Here is a 20065-nt window from a genome sequence, read left to right as displayed (position 1 = left end):
CTTAATGAAGTAGGCGCAGTCGATGGGTGCACCTCCTTCACTATCTTTCACCGCCACCCTAACGGTGTTACACACCCCCTGGCCTGGAGCTCTGGTGTTGGTTGCAGCCATTTTTACTTGACGCTTTCCTGGGACAAGTACTAAATCCGCAACTGACAGGGAAACCACCACCATGGTAGATCTCCAATCCCAAAGGGCGGAATGCCCTAAATACGGTGCTGAAATCACCTCCCACCCCCCCAAAAAAACACAAAAACAGCACCTGCATTATCAAACGCCACTGATCACGGTCTATCCCCTGCCAGCTCAGTCCAAGCATTGAGGTGGAGAAGTGCGTACTTGGAGCTGCGAAGAAACGAGCACGATTGTTTATAGCAAAAAATATTTGGGAGCTGAAACACTGTCCAGCAACAGCTAGTAAATTCTATTTTTGATTCATATAATCAGGGGTGAGCGCAAAAGCAGACCCCCAACTATCACAAATTCTGCAGTTGAGTATCCCACATTTGAAGACATCGCAGGCATCAGCAAACCCACAGTACAATAGGTTAGCCTCATCCTGGGAGAACGTTTTTCTTTATTTCCAAAATATACTTTATTCATAAAAATCTGTAAAAATTACATTGCCAAACAGTTTCCAAACAGCACCAAAAAATACAAACATTGCAAGGGAGATCAGTTTCCTTCCACACAATCATGAGTTGCCTCACAACTCTTCCATTTCACGATTGTTATGCCAATTATAGTTTCACATTTACAGCAAAAGTAAATATCAACAAAACAGTTCGAGGGGTTTCCCATGGATCCAGCCCCTCAGTTCAGCTTGATGGGGGAACCTTACTTTTTTTTTAATTTCCAAAATATACTTTATTCATAAAAATCTGTAAAAATTACATTGCCAAACAGTTTCCAAACAGCACCAAAAAAAACAAACATTGCAAGGGAGATCAGTTTCCTTCAATACTGTCATGAGTTTCTTCACAACCCTTCCGTTTCACAATTGTCATGTCAATTACACTTTTACATTTACAGCAATTGAGAATATTAACGATACAGTTCGAGGGGTTTCCCATTGATCCAGCCCCTCAGTCCAGCTTGGTGGGGGAACCTTACACTGTGGTCTTTCCCCATTGAGCCTTTGCTGCGGCTGCCCCAAGCTTTAGTGCGTCCCTCAGCACGTAGTCCTGGACCTTGGAATGTGCCAGTCCGCAACATTCGGTGGTGGACAACTCTTTGCGCTGGAAGACCAGCAAGTTTCGGGCAGACCAAAGGGCGTCTTTCACCGAATTGATAGTCCTCCAGCAGCAGTTGATGTTTTTCTCGGTGTGCGTCCCTGGGAACAGCCCGTAGAGCACAGAATCCTGTGTTACAGAGCTGCTTGGGATGAACCTTGACAAAAACCACTGCATCTCTTTCCACACCTGCTTTGCAAAGGCACATTCCAGGAGGAGGTGGGCGGCCGTCTCTTCCCCACCACAGCCAACACGGGGGCACTGTGCGGAGGGGGCGAGACTTCGGGTGTGCGTGAAGGATCTGACGGGGAGGGCCCTTCTCACCACCAGCCAAGCTACGTCTTGGTGCTTGTTTGAAAGTTCTGGTGATGAGGCATTCCGCCAAATGACTTTGACAGTCTGCTCGGGGAACCATCCGACAGGATCCACCGTTTCCTTTTCCCGTAGGGCCTTGAGGACATTCCGTGCAGACCACTGCCTGATGGACCGGTGGTCAAAGGTATTTTCCCGCAGAAACTGCTCCACGAAGGATGGATGGTACGGCACGTCCCAACTGCACGGAGCGTTCCGCGGCAATGTGACCAGGCCCATCTTTCGCAACACCGGGGACAGATAGAACCTCAGCACGCAGTGACACTTGGAGTTTGCGTACTGGGGATCTAAACATAGCTTGAGGCAGCCGCACACGAAGGTGGTCATCAGGATGATGGCCACGTTGGGTACATTTTTCCCGCCCTTGTCCAGAGATTTGAACATCATGTCCCTCCGGACCCGGTCCATTTTAGATCCCCAGACGAAGCGGAAAATGGCTCGGGTGACTGCCACGGCGCAGGAGTGGGGTATGGGCCAGACCTGCGCCACGTAGAGCAACAACGTGAGCGCCTCGCACCTGATGACCAGGTTCTTACCCACAATGGAGAGAGATCGCTGCCCCCACATGCCCAACTTTTGTTGTACCTTGGCTACTCGCTCCTCCCATGTTTTGGTTCACGCCCCGGCCCTTCCGAACCATATCCCCAGCACCTTCAGGTAATCTGACCTGACGGTGAAGGGGACAAAGGATCGGTCAGCCCAGTTCCCAAAGAACATGGCCTCGCTCTTGCCATGGTTAATTTTGTCTCCCGGGGCCAGTTCGAACTGGTCGCAGATGCTCATCAGTCTGCGCACGGACAGCGGATCCGAGCAGAAAACGGCGACGTCATCCATGTACAGGGAGGTTTTGACCTGAGTGCCTCCGCTGCCTGGGATTGTCACCCCTCTTATGCTCGCATCCTTCCTAATAGACTCAGCAAAGGGTTCAATACAGCAAACAAACAAGACCGGGGACAGAGGACAGCCCTGTCTGACTCCAGATTTGATCGGGAAACTTTCAGATTCCCACCCGTTGAATGAGACTGCGCTACTGATGTTTGTGTAGAGCAGTTGGATCCAATTGCAGATTCCCTCCCCAAACCCCATTTTGGAAAGCACGTCCATCATGTAGGTGTGCGATATCCTGTCAAAAGCCTTCTCCTGGTCCAGGCTGATGAGGCAGGTGTCCACCCTCCTGTCCCGTACGTAGGCGATCGTATCGCTGAGTAGCGCGAGACGATCAGAGATCTTCCTGCCGGGTAGAGTACAGGTCTGATCGGGGTGAATCACCAACTCCAGAGCAGACTTGACTCGACTGGCTATGACTTTGGACAGAATCTTGTAATCAACATTAAGCAGTGAGATGGGCCGCCAATTTCTGATTTCTGCCCTCTCCCCCTTCTGCTTGTAAATGAGCGTGATGATGCCTTTTCTCTTGGATTCTGACATGCTGCCGGCCAGGAGCATACTCTCGTATACCTCCAGCAGGTCCGGGCCAACCCAGTCCCACAGCGCCGAGTACAACTCGACCGGTAAGCCGTCGCTCCCGGGAGTTTTACTCGTCTCGAAAGGCTCGACGGCCTTTGTCAGCTCGTCCAGAGTTAGCGGCTTGTCCAGTCTCTCCCTCCTGCTGTCATCTGGGACCTCTGTGATAGATGACAGGAAGGACTGGGAGGCTCTGCTGTCTGTGGGCTTCGCGTCATGCAGCCCAGCACAAAAGGATTTGCTGATCCTTAGTATGATGGACTGCGAAGACGTTACAGAGCCATCTTCTTCCTTCAGGCTGCTGATAACAGAGCTCTCTGTGTGTACCTTTTGGAAGAAGTAACGCGAGCACGTCTCATCCTGCTCGATGGAGCGGACTCTGTACCAGAAGATGATCTTGGAGGCCTCCTTGGCAAAGAGCGAGGCCTGCTGGCTCTTCACCTCTTGGAGGTCCTCCTTGACCTCGACCCCCATTGACTGCAACCGGAGTAGATTTCGCATAATTTTCTGGAGTCGGGACATTTCCCTCTGTCTCTCTCTCGCCTTCTGAACACCTTTGTGGATGAAGAACCTCTTGATGTTCTCCTTAATCGCTTCCCACCAGTGAACTGGAGACTCAAAGAGGGGTTTCACGGTCCTCCAACCTTTGTAATCCCTTTTGAGTTCCTCAACGTTCTCTGGGGTCAGCGGTGTAGCATTGAGTTTCCACGTCCCTCTGCCAACCCGCTGGACGTCCTGTAAGTGACAGTCAGCCAGTAAGAGGCAGTGGTCGGAGAAGAACACCGGCTTGACGTCGGTGGATCCGACCGTGACAGCACGAGACACAAACAGGAAGTCAATCCTGGAACGGGCAGACCCGTCCGATCTTGACCATGTGTATCTGCGCTGCGCTATGTCTGCAGGTTTGCTGAAGACGTCGTGCAGTTTGGCATCCTTAACTGTTTCTACTAGGAATCTGGACGTAGCGTCCAGTTTGCTGTCGTCACTGCCGGATCGTCCAGCCGCATCGATGATGCAGTTGAAGTCACCGCCCAGGATGACCGGCCTGGACGTCGCCAGCAGCAGTGGGAGCTGCTGGAAGACGGTCAGCCGCTCGCTGCGTTGTACCGGGGCGTACACGTTGATCAACTGGAGCGGAGCGTTGTTGTACATCACGTCTGCTACGAGGAGCCGACCGCCCACCACCTCCTTAACTTCGGAGATGGTGAAGTTACCTCCCCGCAGCAGAATACCCAGGCCGGAGGAACGGCAGTCATTACCCCCCGACCAGATCGATGGCCCATGGGACCACCATCGCGACCACTGCCTGTAGGTGCTGAGGTGTGGTATTCCACACTCCTGCAGAAACAGTAGGTCAGCTTTGACCTTGGCAAGGTAATCCAAGGTTGAAATACATCGCGTAGTAGATCTAATGCTACGCACATTAATGGAAGCAATTCTTACACCCATTTTTTACTAAAAATTAGTTGTTGCTTCCCATACCATTTGTCCTCGCTAGTCCCAGTCCTTCGGGATGTTCCTGCATACCCATCGTGTGCGCAAGCATTTTCACGTTGATTGGGCTCAGAAACACCTCCTGATTTTTCATGCAGGGTTTGTTCCGCTCGGGTGACATCGGGGGGGGGGGGGGTCTTGTAGGCAGAGAGCATTGGGTTGTCCTCAGCTGCTTCCATCTGTTCCTCCTCGAAAACATCACAGCTCCCGGTCTCCCGGAGCTCAGGTGCGCCAGACGTGTCTTTGCTCCCGGTGTCCCGGAGCTGAGATGCGTTGGCCACGTCGTTACGTGTGGGGCATTAGGGTTGGGCCACGCCGGGCCCATCACAGCTTCCAGTGCCTGGGGCCTGGGATGCTTTACCATCCATCTCGGAGTTCTGCCGCCTCTTTTGAAGGGGCTGTCGTTCCAGCATTTCCCCGTCCAGTGAAGAGGAGTTGTTGCAGTCTGATTCAGAAGAGAGCCTCCTCTTGCCACTGGTTTGGGTGGTGGCTTTGGGATGTTTTTTTCTTTGTGGTTTTCCTCTGGACCACTTGCCACTGACCTGTTTGTGTAGATAGGCTGACTGGAGGGGAAGCTATGTTGGATTTGGTGCTTGACAACGAACAAGGCCAGGTGGCAGATCTCTCGGTGGGAGAGCATTTCGGTGATAGTGATCACAACTCCCTGACCTTTACTATCGTCATGGAGAGGGACAGGAGCAGACGGGATGGGAAAATATTTAATTGGGGGAGGGGGAATTACAATGCTATTAGGCAGGAACTGGGGTGCATAAATTGGGAACAGATGTTCTCAGGGAAATGCACGACAGAAATGTGGAGGTTGTTTAGGGAGCACTTGCTGCGACTGCTGGATAGGTTTGTCCCGATGAGGCAAGGAAGGGATGGTAGGGTGAAGGAACCTTGGATGACAAGAAATGTGGAACAGCTAGTCAAGAGGAAGAAGGAAGCTTACTTAAGGTTGAGGAAGCAAGGATCAGACAGGGCTCTAGAGGGTTACAAGGTAGCCAGGAAGGAACTGAAGAATGGATTTAGGAGAGCTAGAAGGGGACATGAAAAAGACTTGGCGGGTAGGATTAAGGAAAATCCCAATGCGTTCTGCACTTATGTGAGGAACAAGAGGATGGCCAGAGTGAGGGTAGGGCCGATCAAGGATAGTGGAGGGAACTTGTACCTGGAGTTTGAGGAGGTAGGGGAGGTCCTAAATGAATACTTTGCTTCAGTATTCACTAGTGAGAGGGACCTGGTCGTTTGTGAGGACAGCGTGAAACAGGCTGATATGCTCGAACAGGTTGATGTTAAGAGGGAGGATGTGCTGGAAATTTTGAAAGACATGAGGACAGATAAGTCCCTGGGGCCAGACGGGATATACCCAAGGATATTAAGGGAAGCGAGGGAAGAGATTGCCGCGCCTTTGGCGATGATCTTTGCGTCCTCACTGTCCACTGGAGTAGTACCAGATGATTGGAGGGTGGCAAATGTTATTCCCTTGTTCAAGAAAGGGAATAGGGATAACCCTGGGAACTATAGACCAGTCAGTCTTACGTCGGTATTGGGCAAATTATTGGAGAGGATTCTGAGAGACAGGATTTATGATTAGTTGGAAAAACATAGTTTGATTAGAGACAGTCAGCATGGCTTTGTGAGGGGCAGGTCATGCCTCACAAGCCTTATTACATTCTTTGAAGATGTGACAAAACACATCGATGAAGGAAGAGCAGTGGATGTGGTGTATATGGATTTCAGCAAGGAGTTTGATAAGGTTCCCCATGGTAGGCTCATTCAGAAAGTAAGGAGGCATGGGATACAGGGAAAGTTGACTGTCTGGATACAGAATTGGCTGGCCCATAGAAGACAGAGGGTGGTAGTAGACGGAAAGTATTCAGCCTGGAGCTCGGTGACCAGTGGTGTTCCGCAGGGATCTGTTCTGGGACCTCTGCTCTTTGTGATTTTTATAAATGACTTGGATGAGGAAGTGGAAGTCTGGGTTAGCAAGTTTGCCGATGATACGAAGGTTGCTGGAGTTGTGGATAGTGTGGAAGGCTGTTGTAGGTTGCAACAGGACATTGACAGGATGCAGAGCTGGGCTGAGAAGTGGCAGATGGAGTTCAACCTGGAAAAGTGTGAAGTGATTCATTTTGGAGGGTTGAATTTGAATGCAGAATACAGGCGAAAAGACAGGATTCTTGGTGGTGTGGAGGAACAGAGGGATCTTGGGGCCCATGTCCATAGATCGCTCAAAGTTGCCACCCAAGTTGATAGGGTTGTTAAGAAGGCGTATGGTGTGTTGGCTTTCATTAACAGGGGGATTGAGTTTAAGAGCCGCGAGGTTATGCTGCAGCTCTATAAAGCCCTGGTTAGACCACACTTGGAATATTGTGTTGAGTTCTGGTCGTCTCATTATAGGAAGGATGTGGAAGCTTTAGAGAGGGTGCAGAGGAGATTTATCAGGATGCTGCCTGGACTGGAGGGCATGTCTTACGAAGAAAGATTGAGGGAGCTGGGACTTTTCTCATTGGAACGAAGAAGGATGAGAGGTGACTTGATAGAGGGGTACAAGATGATGAGAGGCATAGATAGAGTGGATAGCCAGAGACTTTTTCCCAGGGTGGAAAGGGCTATCACCAGGGGGCATAATTTTAAGGTGATGGAGGAAGGTTTCGGGGAGATGTCAGAGGTAGGTTCTTCACACAAGAGAGTGGTGGGTGCATGGAATGCACTGCCAGCGGTGGTAGTAGAAGCAGATACATTAGGGACATTTAAGCGTCTCTTGGATAGGTAAATGGATGATAGTAGAATGAAGGGTATGTAGGTAGTTTTGATCTTAGAGTAGGTTAAAGGTTCGGCACATCATCGTGGGCCGAAGGGCCTGTACTGTGCTGTACTGTTCTATGTTCTATAACACAGGTGTTGGGAGGCTCAGCCTGGCTACGCAATGTTACAAGGACGCTGAGTGACACCATCGACAACGGGACAGAGAGAAAAACACACAGAAAACGAATAGACTGTGAGGAAGCAAAAGTGAGGAAAGGAGAGAGAGAGACAGACAACGAAACTGAGATGGAGAAACAAGGCATTTGTATGATTGTGCTCTCCCTGTTGTCGAAAGGTATTTCCTGTTGTGTAAATATGTTTTCTGTTGTGTAAAGATGTACCCTGTTGTGTAAAGGTTTTCCCTGTTATTGTTTTATTTTCTGTTGCTGACCATCTCCTCACTGTGACCATTTGTCCTGGTTTTATTGTGGCCAAAATCACCATCTGGTGGTGGAGAGGAGGCTCTGCAGGAAGGGGCATACAAAGTGGGAGAGACTCGGCTGGTCCGTGTTTGCAGTTTGTGTTCGTGTGAGCAAAAGTGATTTGTTGCTGATTGATGTGTTCACTCAAAGGAAAAAGCTGATTGCAATCGTGCACATCTTGTTATTCTGGGGAAACACTTGATATTTTGAATGTGAACGGTTTGTGTTACTACCAAACATAAATAGCAGAGAATGGTTTCGATCCATCGACCTCTGTGTTATGGGCCCAGCACGCTTCCGCTGCGTCACTCTGCTAACTGTTGGGTTAAATTTTAGCTGCCTGTTATGAAATATGTTCATTTCTCCAATGTTTTTATAAAAATAGGATTGTAGTCGGATTTCTCAAGAATCCCGGACTCAGCAACACACGTGCTGACGGACTCACCCTCACTGCCCAATGACACAAGGACACTGAGTAACAGCACCGACAATGAGGCAGGCAGAGAAAGACACACAGAAAACCAGGAAGATATTATCAGGACCCAGAAAGGAACAGACAGAGAAAGACACACAGAAAACCAGGAAGAGATTATCAGGACCCAGAAGGGAACAGACAGAGAAAGACACACAGAAAACCAGAAAGAGATTATCAGGACCCAGAAGGGAACAGACAGAGAAAGGTACTGAGCAAACCAGCAAGAGACAACGAAAGACTGATGATTTATGAAATTGTGTTCTCTGTTGTGGAAAGATATTTCCTGCTGTGTAATATGTTCTCTGTTGTGTTACTGTATTCGCTGTTGTGTGAAGATGTTCTCTGTTATTGTGTCAAATGGTTCCCTGTTGGGTAAAGATCTTCTCAGTTGTGTAAATATGATCCGTCTTGTGTAAAAGTGTTCCCGGTTGTTTAAATATGTTCCCTGCTCTGTAATGTAGAGCTGAGTCTGCACTAATGGAATTGCTACAGTATCTTCCAGTCTGATACTGTATGAGGGCTGGAATGTGATCCAAAGCACAGTCTATACAAATTGAATTGCTATTGTATCTTTTAGTTTCACAATCCGGGGGAGTTTTAAACTGAAATCTCAGTTTGTATCTCAGGTTATGCTATCTTTCAGATTCTCTCAATCTGATATCACACTTGAGATTTAGACTTAAGAAAGGATGTACTGGCATTGGAGGAGTTCAATAGCGATTCACTCAGCTGATTCCTGAGATGAAGGGGTTGACTTATGAAGAACGGCGAAACAGGTTATTCATTCGTGTTTAGAAGAATGAGGGGTGATCTTTTTGAAACGTACAAGATTCTGAGGGGGCTTAACAGAGTGAAGAAGGGTCTCTGACCTGAAACATTAACTCTGCTTCTCTCTTCACAGATGCTGCCAGACCTGCTGAGTATTTCCAACATTTCTTGTTTTTATCAACAGGGTAGATGTTGAGAAAATGTTTCCACTAGTGGGGGAATCTCAAACTAGGCGACATAGTTACAGAATAAGGGGACACTCATTTAAAACTGAGATGCAAAGGAATTTCTTCTCTCAGAGGGTAGTGAATGTCTGGAATTCTCTACCCCAGACAGTATTGGAGGCTAAATCACTGAAAGTATTTAAAGAGGATGTCAATAGATTTTTGAAATATTGGAGAGTTGAGGTCCATGAAGAGCTGGCATGAAAGAGGAGTTGAGGTCTGGGGCAGATCAGCCATGATCTTACTGAATGGCAGGGCAGGCTTGAGGGGCCGAATGGCCTACTCCTGCTCCTATTTCTTCTGTTCTTATGTTATGTTATATCTAATGTATATGTCAGGATGCGCTATGGGAATTAATACTGAAACTTATAAACTCATAATGTGTGTAAATATTGGGCTGATATTTAACTTGAATCTCAGAGTACATTATTGTAGTTAATTCTGTAAGTTTGAAAAGGGAACTCTGTGCCATAATGAAAACAAGAAATGCTGGAAATACTCAGCAGGTCAGGCAGCATCTGTACAGAGAGAAGCAAAGTTAACGTTTCAGGTCAGTGACCTTTCAGATGCTGCCAGACCTTTTGAAAGTCCATGTACACCACATCAACAGCATTGCCCTCATCATCCCTCTCTGTTACCTCATCAAAAAACTACAGCAGGACAGTTAAACATGATTTTCCCTTAAGATATCCATGCTGGCTTTCTTGAATTAACCCACATTTGTCCATGGGATTATTAATTTTGTCCCGAATTATTCTTTCGAGAAATTTTCCCACCTCCAAAATTGAACTGACTAGGGAGTGAAATGAGGTGAGTTGCTCTAACAGAGAGCCAGCACGGGTTCGACAGGCTGAATGGCCTCCTTCTGTGCTGTAGCCATTCTTTGATTGTATGATTATAGCAACAACTGTTGGTGGAGAGGCAGTGATGCAGGAATGGGTTGACAGAAAGGGGAAAGTCTGGGCTGGTGTGTGTTCGGGTTTGTGAATAAAGGTGATTTGGAAGCTGTGTTCCAAATTGAAGTGTTTACTGGAAGGAAGAAGTTGATGTAAATAAAGAGTAAAACCTGTTAAGATGAAGCGTGGTGTGATTGTGGGCAGCAGTAAATGTAGTGCTGGTGAATTATTTGTGTTAATAAACTTCCACTGCACACTCTGCTGCAGGCTGCTGTTTATATCCAGCTGTGTATTAGTGCTGTGTGTTAACGAGATAAATGTTTGTTTCAACGCTGTTTACAAAGCAAAAGCATTGCACTCAAACAGTCCCAGACATAGCAACACACGTACAAAAGCAAAATACTGCAGATGCTGGAAATCTGAAACATAAACAGAAAATGCTTGAAATAATCAGCAGGTCTGGCAGCATCTGTGGAGAGAGAACAAAGTTAATGTGAGCTAAGGAAACAGACCTGAACTGTTAACTGTTTCTCTCTGCACAGATGCTGCCAGACCTACTGAGCATTTCCAGCATTTTGTGTTTTTATTACAGCAACACAGGTGTTGGGAGGCTCGGCCTGGCTACACAATGTTACAAGGACGCTGAGTAACACCATCGACAACGGGACAGAGAGAAAAACACACAGAAAACCAAGAATAGACTGTGAGGAAGCAAAAGTGAGGGACAGAGAGAGAGGCAACGAGACTGAGATGAAGAAACAAGGCATTTGTATGATTGTGTTCTCCCTGTTATCTAAAGGTATTTCCTGTTGTGTAAATATGTTTTCTGTTGTGTAAAGATGTACCCTGTTGTTGTGTAAAGGTTTTCCCTGTTATTGTTTTATTTTCTGTTACTGACCGTCTCCTCACTGTGACCATTTGTCCTGCTTTTATTGTGGCCAACATCACCATCTGGTGGTGGAGAGGAGGCTCTGCAGGAAGGGGTTGACAAAGTGGGAGAGACTCGGCTGGTCCGTGTTTGCAGCTTGTGTTCGTGGGAGCAAAAGTGATTTGTTACTGATTGATGTGTTCACGAGAAGGAAGAAGCTGATTGCAATAGAGTGCCTTTGGAATGATCTTGTTATTTTAGGTAAATACTTGATGTTTTGAAAGTGAATTGTTTGTATTATTACCAAACATAAATAGCAGAGAATGGTTTCGATCCATTGATCTCCGGGTTATGGGCCCAACACACTTCTGCTGCACCACTCTGCTAACTACTGTTTTCAATTTCAGCTGCCCGTTAGTGAAATATATTCATTCCCCAATGTTTTTATAAAAATAGGATTGGAGTCGGATTTCTCAAGAATCCCGGACTCAGCAACACACGTGCTGACGGACTCACCCTCACTGCACAATGACACAAGGACACTGAGTAACAGCACCGACAATGAGACAGGCAGAGGAAGACACACAGAAAACCAGGAAGATATTATCAGGACTCAGAAATGAACAGACAGAGAAAGGTACTGAGCAAACCAGCAAGAGACAGCGAGATAAAAGCAAAATACTGCGGATGCTGGAAATCTGAAATAAAAACAAGAAATGCTGGAACCACTCAGCAGGTCTGGCAGCATCTGTGGAAAGAGAAGCAGAGTTAACGTTTCGGGTCAGTGACCCTTCATCAACGAGGCGAGGACTAATGGCATGGGAAGCAACAACTAATTTTTAGTAAAAAATGGGTGTAAGAATTGCTTCCATTAATGTGCGTAGCATTAAATCTACTACGCGATGTGTTTCAACCTTGGATTACCTTGCCAAGGTCAAAGCTGACCTACTGTTTCTGCAGGAGTGTGGAATACCACACCTCAGCAGCTGCAGGCAGTGGTCGCGATGGTGGTCCCACGGGCCATCGATCTGGTCGGGGGGTAATGACTGCCGTTCCTCCGGCCTGGGTATTCTGCTGCGGGTAGGTAACTTCACCATCTCCGAAGTTAAGGAGGTGGTGGGCGGCCGCCTCCTCGTAGCAGACGTGATGTACAACAACGCTCCGCTCAGGTTGATCAACGTGTACGCCCCGGTACAACGCAGCGAGCGGCTGACCGTCTTCCAGCAGCTCCCACTGCTGCTGGCGACGTCCAGGCCGATCATCCTAGGCGGTGACTTCAACTGCATCATCTGGAGATCTAAAATGGACCAGGGCGGGAGGGACTCGATGTTCAAACCTCTGGACAAGGGCGGGAAAAATGTACCCAACGTCGCCATCATTCTGATGACCACCTTCGTGTGCAGCTGCACCAAGCTATGTGTGGAGCCCCAGTACACAAACACCAAGTGTCACTATGTGCTGAGGTGTTGCGAAGGATGGGTCTGGTCACATTGCCGCGGATCGCTTGATCCAGTTGGACCACACCGTACCAGCTATCCTTCGTGGGAATGTTTCTGCGGGAAAACACCTTTGACCAGCAATCCATCAGGCAGTGGTCTGCACGGAATGTCCTCAAGGCCCTACGGGAAAAGGAGATGGTGGATCCGGTCGGATGGTTTTCCGAGCAGACTGCCAAAGTCATTTGGCAGAATGCCTCATCACCAGAACTTTCAAACAAGCACCAAGATGTAGCTTGGCTGGTGGTAAGAAGAGCCCTTCCTGTCAGATCCTTCCTGCATGCCCGAAGTCTCGCCCCCCTCCACACGCGTCCCTCGAGGTGGCTGTGGTGGGGAAGAGACAGATCCCACCTCCTTCTGGAATGTGTCTTTGCAAAGCAGGTGTGGAAAGAGATGCAGTGGTTTTTGTCGAGGTTCATCCCAAGCAGCTCTGTAACACAGGAGTCTGTGCTCGACGGGCTGCTCCCAGGGATGCACACCGAGATAAACATTAACTGCTGCTGGAGGACCATCAATTCGGCGATAGACACTCTTTGGTCTGCCCTAAACTTGCTGGTCTTCCAGCGCAAAGAGTTGTTCACGACCGAGTTTTGCAGACAGGCACATTCCAAGGTCCAGGACTACGTGCTGAGGGACGCACTAAAGCTTGGGGTAGCCACTGCAAAGGCTCAATGGGGAAAGACCACTGTGTAAGGTCCCCCCGCCATAGTGAACTGGGCAGCTGGATCCATTGGAAACCCCTCGTGTTGTATGCACCAGATATGGGTTTGCTGTAAAATGCCCATGTCAGGTAAAATGGAGTGGAAGGGTTGTGAGGCAACTCACTCCTGTATTGAAGAAAACTGATTTCCTTTGCACTTTTTGGAATGTCAACTTGGTGCTGTTTTGAACTGTTGTATAATGCATTTTTTACAGATTTATATGAAGAAAGCATATTTTTAGGAATAAAATCCTGGGGATTCATATGCATAGTTCTTTGACGGTGGCAGGACACATTGAGAAAGTAGTTAGCAAAGCATATGGGATCTTGGGCTTCATAAATAGAGGTACTGAGTACAAAAGTAGGGAAGTTATGCTGAACCTGTATAAATCTCTAGTTGGGCCACAACCAGAAAATTGCATCCAGTTCTAGTCAACACACGTTTGGAGGGATGTGAGTGTCCTTGAGAGGGTGGAGAAGGTTTATCAGAATGGTTCCAGACATGAGGGATTTTAGCTGTAAGGTTAGGTTGGAGAGGCTGGGGTTGTTCTCCTTGGAGCAAAGGAGATTGAGGGGAGATTTGATAGACATGTACAAGATTATAATAAATATGACATGTTTAGATAACTTACAGGGCGATGGGGATAGAGCGGGCGAATGGGACTGAATGGACTGATTTACATGGGCTTGATGGGCAAAATGACTTCCTGTACTGTAGTGACTCCAGGACTCAATGACTCTCTCTCCTTCTCTCTCTCTCTCTCTCTGTCTATCGCTTTACCTCTCTCTGCCTCTCTCTCTCTATCTGTCTTTAGCTGGTCCTCTAACTTTCTATTGCACTCTCTCTCTCTTTTTTTTTCACTCTCTCTCTCTCCATTACACACATATTTGTCAATCACATGTCAAAGAAGGAAGCGTAATGAAGGAATGGCTTGAAAATGTTTCCAGCAGAATAGTTAAATGTTTAAAGTTTCTGTAGGGAGTTTGACCTGAGATGGTGAGACACAAGGATGTGAGGTTATTAAAGTCTTCACCAAATGTAATAGGGAATAATTTTCTTCACTGGTGAACCCAAAGGAACAAATATGGCACAAGAATGAGAAATGTCAGAGGATTGAGAAACATCCAATGGTTCTTCACATCTACAAGTCAGCAGACACACAGAAATACAGTAGGTTGAGAGTTCAGATCCAGTGATCGACTGGACAAATTTCGAGCTAGTGCTTTTTTCTTTATAAACCTGACATCTGTCCACTTGGCTATTGCACCTCGTCTCGATGTATCTGATAATACTAATACTATTTGTATTCCACAGTTGCTTTGAAATCACAGGCAATATAAATGGATTGGGAATGTCAATGGTCAGGAACCATTAATGGATTGGGAAAGTCAATGGACTGGAAAATATCAGTGGATTGGGAAATTCTATAGACTGAGTTACATCAATGGATTGGGACAGTTCAGAACATTGTGAAACATCAATGGATTAGGAAACAGGAATTAAAGGGACAGATGGAGTTCAACCTGGAAAAGTGTGAAGTGATTCATTTTGGAAGGTCGAATTTGAATGCAGAATACAGGCTTAAAGACAGGATGCTTGGTAGTGTGGAGGAACAGAGGGATCTTGGGGTCCATGTCCATAGATTGCCCAAAGTTGCCACCCAAGTTGATAGGGTTGTTAAGAAGGCATATGGTGTGTTGGCTTTCATTAACAGGGGAATTGAGTTTAAGAGCCGCGAGGTTATGCTGCAGCTCTATAAAGCCCTGGTTAGACCACACTTGGAATATTGTGTTCAGTTCTGGTCGCCTCATTATAGGAAGGATGTGGAAGCTTTAGAGAGGGTGCAGAGGAGATTTACCAGGATGCTGCCTGGACTGGAGGGTATGTTTTACGAAGAAAGGTTAAGGGTGCTAGGGCTTTTCTCATTGGAACGAAGAAGGATGAGAGGTGACTTGATAGAGGGATACAAGATGATGAGAGGCATAACTAGAGTGGATAGCCAGAGACTTTTTCCCAGGGCGGAAAGGGCTATCACCAGGGGGCATAATTTTAAGGTGATGGAGGAAGGTTTCGGGGAGATGTCAGAGGTAGGTTCTTTACACAGAGAGTGGTGGGTGCGTGGAATGCACTGCCAGCGGTGGTAGTAGAAGCAGATACATTAGGGCTATTTAAGCGACTCTTGGATAGGTACATGGATGATAGTAGAATGAAGGGTATGTAGGTAGTTTGATCTTAGAGTAGGTTAAAGGTTCGGCACAACATCGTGGGCCGAAGGGCCTGTACTGTGCTGCACTGTTCTATGTTCTATGTTCCAGATGAAAGGATTGCATTAATCAATGGATTAGAATGTGGAGAGGCAGGAGAAAATGATGCCATTCTAAGTAGGGGGCCGGGGGTTTGTAGAAACAGACCAGGGCTATTTTACTCTCTATCTCACTCCTTTCTTCTATCTGGCTCATTATCACATCCTCTCTCTCTCAGAGCGGTGGGAATCACTGGAACCCACACTTGTTGCTCAGGTTGTTTGGTTCCGGGAAAATACAAGGTCCACATCAGATTGACAGGAAGGATACATATGATTCAGAGCCAATCATTTTCCATTTAGTGATGTGTGCTCAGCCTTGTTATATCAGCAAAGGCAGCAGGAAATGCAAATCCTGAAGAGTTTTGATAGAGTGAAGAAGGAGAAAGTGTTGCCAGTGACAGAAGGGTCAGTAACCAGAGGAAACACATTTAAAGTAATTGACAAAAGAATTCGAGTTGTGATGAGGAGATTGTTTTTTCAGCAGTGTGTTGTTCTGGTCTGGAATGCAATCCTGAAAGGTCAGTGGAAGCAGATTCAATGTTAACTCTAGATGGAATTGGATATGTACCTGACATGGAAAATCTAACAGGGCAATGGGGGAAAGGACAGGAGTGTGGGATGTGGGATTAATAGAATAGCTCTGTTCAATATCCGGCATATACACAGTAATAAGGTTCAGTGCTTGGACCTCAGATATTTTCACTCTATCAATGGCAGAGAAGGCTGGAGGAACCATGTGGCTACTCCTCACGTTCTTCCCCGTGTCCAGGATAAAGTGTAACATGACACTGATTTCCAGATGGCCAAAACAAATGCAACGCACATCTTTTGTGGAAACATCACATTTAAAGTGAGAAACTAATCAAAAGGCACAAACGGGGATTGAACCCGTGACCGTCAGACTACGAGACTGACACCTTTCCACTTGGCCACCATGCCTTTTGTTAATGAACACCTGAGGCTCCAGAGGAGGATTTGTGATTCTTTTTCAATTTGGTTGAAACAGCATCGAGAAACATGCACAGAAATAAAGAGGGATTGTGGAATGGGTAACAGATCAGCCTCATTTACATCATCAGCATCATGAAATCTTCATTGAGACGTTCCATTCCCATCCTCAGCTTTTCTCACATCTGTACAATAATATAAGAGTGGACATTGGGTTGTTACTGGGCAGATTATATAAATAGACTATGTGCATCATCACAGGAAGTGATGTAATATAATCTGTCCGGCACCTCACGGAGAGTTGTAGATGAAACCTTCAATGCAAGATGTGTAGAGTAAACTCAGGTTATTTTAACCGTCAGATTCTTATAAATTCTGTACTACGCCTTGACAGATATCAGAATATTATATGGGGGCCACAGTAAACCAAAGCGAAGATGGAGAAATATTTGCCTGTACCTTTGAAAAGGTCACTGCACTGAACCAAGCCGACGAGTGGCCGAGTTGGTTCCAGAGGTTTGCAAGGTATCGTACTGCATCGGGTCGCGTGCAGAAGCCAGACATGGAGCAGGTCAGTGCACTATTGTCTGCAATGAAGGGAGTGTGTAGGCAACATCCTCATGAAGAACAGAAGGCAACATGTGAAGAAGTTATTAAGGCACTCAAGACCTATTTTAATTGAGGAAAAAAATGTCATCGTGGAGCCAAAGTTAAAACGCTGCATTTGCTGACAACGCAACCACCAGGTGACGCTGTACTAGCACATGCGCAAATGCAGCCTCTTCCACTGAAATGTCACTGTCTGTGACATTCAGGCAGCTGCCAGGATTAAAGATGGAGCTACTCAATTTATCACAGAAAACAACTTCGTCCCAAAAATCCCCTCAAAGGTTGCCATCGCCGCCTCCGTCCCACCCCCAACAGTCCCCCGCTCCTTCTTGTGCATTCGCCAGTTATATAGTACCGAGTCATCTTAATTCACCTAAAGTGAATTATTTTCGGAGCAGTGACTGTCGTTTCATAAGCAAATATGGCACATATCTACACAATGGACATGTTTTGGTTGATACTCGGAGAACGTTGCGCTGTTTGAAGTCTCATCAGAAGGACAGCACCACTGACAGTGCTTCACACCCTCTGTAATTCAGTGAGGTTTCATAGAGTCATAGAGTTATACAGCACAGAAACAGGCCCTTCGGTCATCATGTCCGTGCCGGCCATCAAGTACCTATCTATTCTAATTCCATTTTCCAGCACGTGGCCGTAGCCTTGTATTCTGTGGCGTTTTGAGTGCTCATCTGGATACTTCTTAAATGTTGTGAGGGTTCCTGCCTCTACCACTCCTTCAGGCAGTGTGTTCCAGATTCCAACCACCCTCGAAATGAAACATTTTTTCCTCAAATCCCCGCTAAACAGTGCCATCCCATTCTCCGGACGATCATTCCCCGCTTACCCCCATCCCACTCTCTGACTGCTCACTCCCCGCTTCACCCACCACCACCCCCATCTTGCTCTCTGACCGCTCACTCTCCAGGCCATGGGCTCTGCCGCTTCCCTCCTCTCGGCCACTCGCTGCAACATTGCCCCATCACCTCTCGAGGCTCGCCTTGCTTTATCGGGTGGTGCGGTGAAGAATGATCGAATGTTGGAGCGAGAGGCCGAGAGGAGGGAAGCAGCATGGCTTAGAGCTGGTGTCCGGAGGGACGTGGGGGGGGAAGCGGGGCGTGAGTGGACGGAGAGAGGGCAGTGCGGGGTTGGGGGGGTAGCAAGCGGCCGGAGGGCGGGGGAGCGGGGTAGCGAGGAGCGGGCAGTGAGCGGCCTGGAGTGAGTGGCTGAAAGGGGGGAGAGAGTTTTCCCGCGCATGCGCCACTTCGTCCTGGAAGACGTAGGCTGAGCATGCGCAGCATCTCAGAGCGCAGGAGACTGTTTGTGCATGTGCGAGCTTGGAGCACTCTGATGACGTCGGCTGGCTGCTGCATTGTCAGGAATCACTTTGAATCTAATAAGCGTACAAAACAGAAAGGGGAGAGTATTCATTCATTTATCAATGACTTGTCCAAACTCACGGATGTTTGTGAATACGGCAACATAAGAGAAGAGCTGAATGGAGACAGGATTGTGTTCGGGGTATTAGACAACACCCTTTCAGATCATCTACAGTCCAGGGCTGATCTCACATTAACGAAAGAGTTTCAATTGAGCAGACAAACAGAGGTTAGAAAGTTTAACCAATCCGTTGTTCGAGGGGACAGGGAGAGTCTGATCTCGAAAGTTGCAGACTCAATTGAATTTGTTAAGAAAACAAAAGGAAAAATTAGTGGTAAAAGACAAGAAAGACGGGAAGAGCATCTCTTGGTAGCTGCAACCAATTGCAGTAGGTGTGGCCGAGAGAGACACAAGTGGGAAAACTGCCTCGCCAAAGAAGCTGAGTGTTTTTCCTGCAGAAAGATGGGACACTTTCAGTCAGTGTGTGGCAGTAAAATACCAGCACTGAATATAATTAAAGGGAAATCCCCAGACAGCAAAAACATTAATGAAGTACAGGATATCCAAAGTGTGGAAATACATTTTTTAGGTGAAATCCAGGAAATAAAATGAGAGTTGCTGGACGACAGAAATTCTGAAATATTTTAAGATAGAGGTAGATAGATTCTTGATAAACAAGGGGGTGAAATGTTATCGGGGGCAGGTGGGAATGTGGAGTTGAGGTTGCAATCAGATCAGCCATGATCTTATTGAATGGTGGAGCAGGCTCGAGGGGCCGAGTGGTCTACTCCTGCTCCTAATTGGTATGTTTGTATGTAAGAAAACATGTTCTAGATACAATGAGAACTATCATTTGTTTGGAAATGGATTTGAACCCTTTTATCAAAAGGTTATAGAGCTTTAATTTTTCTACAATTAACAGGCAAATCCTTGTGGAGTTGAGATTGACAGAAACAATGGGCTGGATTCTATAGAGTCCTCGACGTCGAGATCTGTGGTGGGGGTGGGGTGGGGGCCGCCTGAAGATGGCCCCGGATGAGACCCGCCACGGACCTCAACGCCGGCAGGGCCTGGCTCGATATTGCCGGCGACGGCGAGGCCTAGTGGGGGACCTCCACCGCTCGGCAACGGGACCACAAACCTGCATTAATTATTATCCCATCACTTCCTGATGTTCCGCTGCGATCTTCAGCCCAGTGGCCGGCACTGCCGTGCCTTCGGAGCCCCACCCGGGCAAATGAGGTGCAACACTGGTGGGGAGGGGGGAGAAGGTAAGTTTCTCAGTGTGGGGGTGGGGGGACGGAGTCAAATTAATGTCATGGGTGTAGGGGATGGTGGGAAGGGTTATAGTTTACAGTTTGTGCAGTTTTGGGCGGAAGGTCAGATGGTAAAGGTAGGTTTTGGGAGGAAAGGGCAAATAATTAATTTAACTGTTATTGGGGGGATGGGAGAGAGGCAAAAGCAATGTATTTATTTCATTTAATTTAATCTTCCTTTAAATATTTTCCAAAAGGACTAACAGCCCTTTAAAAATGGCTGACACTCCAGGACAGTACTAAGGCAGTGCTGCACTATCAGAAATGCTGTTTTTCAGGTGAGACAG

The 20065-nt window shown here is 47.2% G+C and overlaps 1 non-coding gene across 1 annotated transcript; it reads right to left on the bottom strand.

Moving 5' to 3' along the window:
• Positions 1-16395: 16395 nt before the first annotated feature.
• Positions 16396-16467, bottom strand: trnat-cgu (transfer RNA threonine (anticodon CGU)). Its single transcript has one exon. It is a non-coding gene; the product is annotated as a tRNA-Thr (tRNA).
• Between the last annotated feature and the right edge of the window lie 3598 nt (positions 16468-20065).

Source organism: Heterodontus francisci, unplaced genomic scaffold (genome assembly GCF_036365525.1).
Source record: "Heterodontus francisci isolate sHetFra1 unplaced genomic scaffold, sHetFra1.hap1 HAP1_SCAFFOLD_61, whole genome shotgun sequence".
Classification (NCBI taxonomy): domain Eukaryota; kingdom Metazoa; phylum Chordata; class Chondrichthyes; order Heterodontiformes; family Heterodontidae; genus Heterodontus; species Heterodontus francisci.
Note: the sequence above shows the minus strand (reverse complement) of the source record. Positions and strands in the feature narration are given on the sequence as shown.